Source organism: Heterocephalus glaber, unplaced genomic scaffold (assembly GCF_053883595.1).
Source record: "Heterocephalus glaber isolate CG9 unplaced genomic scaffold, H.glaber_assembly_v1.0 deba00000347, whole genome shotgun sequence".
Lineage (NCBI taxonomy): Eukaryota > Metazoa > Chordata > Mammalia > Rodentia > Bathyergidae > Heterocephalus > Heterocephalus glaber.
In genome coordinates this window covers 1,553,065-1,559,640 of record NW_028258143.1, presented here as the reverse complement: position 1 = coordinate 1,559,640, position 6,576 = coordinate 1,553,065, and the positions used below count along the sequence as shown (strand labels likewise).

At 35.4% G+C, this 6,576-nt stretch overlaps 1 pseudogene; it reads right to left on the bottom strand.

Annotated features, from left to right (window-relative positions):
* Positions 1-4,570: 4,570 nt before the first annotated feature.
* Positions 4,571-5,623, bottom strand: LOC101712084 (cofilin-2 pseudogene; annotated as a pseudogene).
* Between the last annotated feature and the right edge of the window lie 953 nt (positions 5,624-6,576).

The window sequence follows — 6,576 nt, the reverse complement described above, 5'->3', positions numbered from 1 at the left end:
CACTGAAAACTACAGCACTCTGAAGAAGGAGATCAAAGAGGATATAAGAAAATGGAAACATATCTGTTGTTCCTGGGTAGGAAGAACCAATACAGTGAAAATGGCTACACTTCCAAAACTATTATATATATTTAATGCAATACCAATTGAAATTCCTACAACAAACTTCACAGAACTAGAGAAAACAATCCAAAAATTCATTTGGAAGCAGAAGAAACCTAGAATAGCAAAAGCAATTCTGGGCAACAGAGACATGACTGGGGGTATCACAATCCCCAACTTGAAACTATACTACAAAGCTACTGTGATAAAAACAGCATGGCACTGGCAAAGAAACAGACCCAAAGATCAGTGGAATAGATTAGAAGATGCAGAAACAACTCCAGACATACTCACCCACCTCATCTTTGACAAAGGAGCCAATGGCCCTCATTGGAGAAAAGATAGCCTGTTCAATAAATGGTGTTAGAAAAACTGGAGTTCAACCTGCCAAAGATTAAAACTAGACCCATACCTATCACCATGCACTAAACTAAGATCGAAGTGGATTAAAGAGCTTAATATCAAGACAGAAACATTAAACTCTCTGGAAGATAAGTTAGGTAGAACTCTCAATGACATTGGCATAGGAAAAGACTTTATGAACAAAATTTCAGTAGCACAGAAGCTAACACAAAGAATCAACAACTGGGATCTCATCTTATTAAAAAAGCTTATGCACTGCAAGAGAAGCTACCAACAGAGCTAAGAGACAACCTACGATACGGGAAGAAATTTTTAGCAGCTTCACCTCAGTCAAAGGTCTACTATCTAGAATATATAAAGAACTGAAAAAAATCAGACCCCCCCCCAAATTCAAAGACCCAATTAAAAAATGGGCATCTGAAATGAACAGACATTTCTCAGACAAAGAAGTAAAAACAGCAAATAAATATATGAAAAAACTTTCAACATCACTGGTCATTCAAGAGATGCAGATGAAAACAACACTGAGATTCCACCTCACCCTACAAGGAATGGCTGCTATTAAGAAATTAACCAATAACAAATGCTGTTGGGTGTGTGGAGAGAAAGGAACCCTTCTCCATTGTTGGTGGGAGTGCAAACTGGTGCAACCCCTGTAGAAATCCATATGGAGATACATCACAGAACTAGGACTAGAGCTCCTATTTGACCCAGCTATTCCCCTACTGGGTATTTTCCCCAAAGAATTAAAAGAATCATACCACAGTGATATATGTGCACCTATGTTTATAGTGGCACAATTTGTAATAGCTAAGATTTGGAAACAGCCCAAGTGTCCATCAACTGGAAACTGGATAAAGAAGATGTGGGTTTTTTTTTTTTTATAAAATGGAGTACTACTCAGCCATAAAGAATGAGAAACTAGAGTTATTTATAGCTAAATGGATGCATATCGAGGCCATCCTCTTAAGTGAAATAAATAAGACACACATGTGTAAATACCGAATAGTATCTCTAGTGTGAGAAACTGAAAGTGTAAACAAGGGTTAAAATGATTAAAATGAATAATTGATAATTTGAAATAGGAAAAGGTCCAAAGGTGGAGGGGTGGCAGGAGGGGAAGGGGAAAGGGAAGAAAGGAAAGGAAAAATTATGAGAAAGAAAAATAAAATGGAAACAAAGTCTATGTCAATAGGAAAGGGTGGTGGGGGTGAAAGGCGCATAGGTAATGGGGAAAAAAATAAGAACTAAGATACATCATGTTCAGGTACAAACACCCAGTGATAAATGTAAATGTATTGTATACCTAAAATGTAACAATTAATATATAAATAAAAAAATAAAAACATAAAATATAAAGAAAATGAAAAAAAGAAATTATTACATGTAGAAAAACATTGTATACAACAACAAGAACATATGTCCTATTGTCCAATATTTAAAGGAATGAAACACAATTTTTACAGCTCCATATGTAAAATAGCATTTATTTGCTGCACTGCAAAAAGAAAAACTTTTACTCTCACAAATTGATCAATATTAGTTATTCATTATTTTATTTAGTACAGATATTTCTAGGATAAAATGTAGAAATATTTTGTAAATTTCTAAATATTATTTTGTGGCCAAAATAATTATTGTACCAAAATACCATCAGACAAGGAAAATACATATTTTGAAGCCTTTCAACAAATAAAATGATTCTGTGTCCATCATCACATGTCTTTCCTTCTGGTGTGCCGAAATATTAGATCTAAGTTTGCTTTTAAGTATTTGGCACCTTGAGAAAATCACTTAAAGTCCTGACCTTCAGTTTCTACATTTGTAAATAGATAAAACTGAATTAAATGCAAATGAGGTTATGTTCATTATGTGGTTTAAATTATCCCTGTTTCATAATGCTAGTTCTTTTCAAATAACTGTATTATTTGAAAGTATAGAGTGCATTTTATTTTGTTATATTCTTGAAACAACCATAACAAAGAGTGCTCAATAAATACTTTTTTAGTTGACTTGAAATAGATTATTTTTAGTCATTCACAATCCTGAAAATGGACTGGAATTTAAAGAGGTTAGTAGGATATATTTTCCCTCCATGTGTGACAGATTATTCAAACTGATTTGAATTAAACTACTAGGCCACAAATAAGAGTTCAAGGTATCAGGAAGAGTTGATTCAAATAAAAAGTGTAAAATTGTATTTTTAGGTGGATCTTGATCTTGGAAATCCATAGCACTGCCTTTTCTCCCCTATGTTAGAATGTTTTCTATAAAGACAAATGTCTTTTGTGTTGAAAGATGGCCTTATGCAAATAGAATTTCATTTATATTTGTGATTTCAGCCTCGTGTCTTGGTTGACAAGGTTATTTCTGTTATATAGACTTAAGTGTGCAACACTGCTCAAAGGGAAGTCTTAGGAGGGAAGATTATTTGGGAAGGCAAACTGACTTTCTGACTTTCCAGTCATCTCATATTTAGCATCAGTTCTGTGGGTGGCCAGAAAATCTAACTTGAAAAGCTTTGAGCAAGAATAAGACCTCCACATATGTATCCAAATTTTGAAGAATTTTTTGGGGGAAGGGTAGAGGAGATGGAACCCAGGGCATTCACAATGAGATCTTCCCCGGCATTTTTCTTTAATATTTTTTTTCCTTAAATTCTTTTATTGATACATTTTAGGTGTACAATACATTTACATTTACCATTGGGATCTTGTACCTTTACATGGTCTATCTTGGTTCTTAATTTTTCCCCTTCCCCTGCTCTCCCTTCAACCCCTGAGCCCTCCCTATTTACAAAGACTTTGTTTCCATTTTTTCCTTTTCTCATATTTATTCCTATCCCTTCTTTCATTTCCCCTTCCCCTCCCAGTTCCTCTAGCCCTTTGGACCTTTTCTTCCTATGTCACATTATCAATTATTCATCTTTAATCCTTATTTACACTTTCAGTTTCTCACACCAGAGAAACTATTCAGTATTTATGCATGTGTGTCCGATTTATTTCATTTAAGAGTATGGCCTCAATGTGCATCCATTTAGCTATGAATGGCTCTAGTTTTAAGGATGAGTAGTACTCCATTTTATTAAAAAACGTGTCTTCTTTATCCAGTCTCCAGTTGATGGGCAATTGGGCTGTTTCCAAGATTTAGCTATTGCAAACTGTGCTGCTATAAACATGAGTGTGCATATATCTCTGTGGTATGATATTTTTAATTCTTTTGGGAAGAAACCCAGCAGAAGAATAGCTGGGTCAAATGGGACCACTAATCCTAGTTTTTTGAGATATCTCCATACTGATTTCCACAGTGGTTGCACTAGCCCGAACTCCCACTAAAAATGGAGAAGGGTTCCTTTCTCCCCACAACCCACCAAGATTTGTTATTGGTTGATTTCTTGATAGCAGCCATTCTTTCTGGGGTGAGGTGGAATCACAGTGTTGTTTTCATCTGCATCTCTAGAATGACCAGTAATATTCAATATTTTTTCATATATTTATTTGCTGCTTTTACTTCTTTGTGTGAGAAATGTCTGTTCATTTCAGAGGCCCATTTTTGGATTGGGTCTTTAAATTTGGGGATCTGATTTTTAAAAGTTCTTTATAAATTCTAGATAGTAGTCCTTTGTCTGAGGTACAGCTGCTAAAATTTTTTTTATAATATGCCACATTTTTTAATGCAACATGGCCATTTTTGTGAGGGTAGGGAGTTTGATCACAAAACAATGTTCCATTTAAGGTTCTTTTATACAGAAAGTGCCATCATGACTGATATTCAAACTACCATTAGTGTTGCAAGACTCACATGGTTAACATAAAACTTCTACACTTATTCAGTAGTGTACACTCAATAGAAAACACAAAGGCATTAATACTGTAATTCCTATTTAAAAATACGCAGGTAACAGGAATGAACATTGAGGTACTAGGATAAACTGATGACACAGTTAATGAAATGTAATTGACAATCTTTTCAGAAGATTAAACTCATTACAAAAAAGTGCTTTTAATGCATAATGTTATATCTGTGCTGCCATGTCAAAAAAAATAGGCTTGCCAAGGCAGGTGAAGTGTATGAATGCTGCGCACCTCACAGAACTACGGTCATGTGCAACTATAAATAATACTGAAAAAAGTTTACTATCTGACCAGTGGCTAATACTTTCAAGGCATTCCATTAGCTTATCCTCTGCAGTATTCTAAACTAGTCACATTGACAATCACATTCACTGTAGTGCTTGCAAGCAAAGGAGGCATATAACCAGTTGTTTTGGCTAATGTAAATGGGAAGGCATTCCTCGAGTTGTACATAAAAGTAACCACAGAAGTAATGGTGTTAGTCTAATGGCAATCACTGACAAGCTGCTTCAATGAATGGTATCTCCTTCATTCATTGTGTTGGAAGGGTGCAGAGGAAAGGTAGAAAACAGAAAACAAAACCTAATACTATTCCAATGGACTGAGCTGGAAAAATGAAAGCCCCTTATGGTCCAGCTAGCACTTGACTTCATTTTACAATGGTTTTCCTTCAAGGGAAACTACTACATCGTGTCCCAGTTTCTCTCCAATTATTAAACGGACCTTAATATCATCCAAGCCATTTACTTACCACTAGTGTTTAATACCTGTAAATTTCTTTTTAATGGCATCTTTAGAGCTAGCATAAATCTTCTTGCTTTTTAACGGTGCACTTTCAGGAGCCCAGAATATAAATACTAGGTCTTCTTTCTTAGACTCTTTTGTTTCGTATATAGCATCATGCAAAGTATATTGGCAATCATTCAGAGGTAGCAACTTCATAAAAGATGTGTACAAGTCCTCTGCAGTATCACCAGTGTCAACCACCAAGATCTGCTTTGCTTCCTCTACAATTATTTGTCTTTTCTCATCACTTAAGCAGAAGAGAACTGCTTTCTTTCACTTTCTGATCTCCTCTTGTGTAGAAAATTTCCTTACTTTCATATCATTAAAAACTTTGATGACTTCATCATTCACTGTAACTACAGATGCCATAGTGCCTGTGTTGTCCAGCTGCTAAAAATTTTATCCCACATTGTAGATTATCCCTTAGCTCTGCTGGTGGTTTCTCTTGCAGTGCAAAATCTTTTTAAAAAGATGAGATACCAGTTGTGGATTCTTTGTGCTAGTTCCCGAGCTACTGAGATTTTGTTCATAAAGTCTTTTCCTATGCCAATGTCTTTAAGAGTTTTACCTAACTTATCTTCCAGCAAGTTTAATATTTCTGTTTTAATATTTTGATCTTTAATACACTTCGATTTTAGTTTAGTGCATGGTGATAGATATGGATCTAGTTTTAATCTTTGGCAGGTAGAACTCCAGTTTTTCCAACACTATTTATTAAATAGGCTATCTTTCCTCCATTGAGGATGGTTGCCTCCTTTGTCAAAGATGAGGTGGGTGAGAATGTGTGGAGTTGTTTCTGCATCTTCTAATCTGTTCCACTGGTCCTCAGGTCTCTTTCTTTGCCAGTACCATGCTGTTTTTATCACAGTGGCTGTGTAGTATAGTTTCAAGTTGGGTATTGTAATACCCCCTGCCATGTCTCTGTCGCCTAGAATTGCTTTGGCTATTCTAGGTCTCTTCTGGTTCAAAAAGAATTTTTGGATTGTTTTCTTTAGTTCTGTGAAATATATTGTTGGGGCTTCAGTCCATTATTGCATTAAATCTATATAGCAGTTTTGGAAGTGTGGCCATTTTCACTATATTATTTCTTCCTACCCAGGAACAAGGGATGTCTTTCTATTTTCTTATATCCTCTTTGATCTCTTTTTTCAGAGTGCTGTAATTCTCAATATATGGGTCTGATGGTTCCTTCATTAGATTGATTTCTAGATATTTCAGTTTTTGGATGCTATTGTTAAAGGATTTCTTTCACTAATTTCTCTCTCAGTGAGTCTGTTATTTGTGTACAAGAAGGCTATTGATTTTTTTTTGTTTTTGGTACCAGGGGTCGAACTCAGGTCCTTGCACTTGCGCAGCAGGTGGTGAAACCACTGAGCTAAATCCCCGGCCCAGAAGGCTATTGATTTTTGAGTGTTGAGCTTCTATCCAGCTATTATACTGAATCTGTCAATTAAGTCTAGAAGTCTTTTGG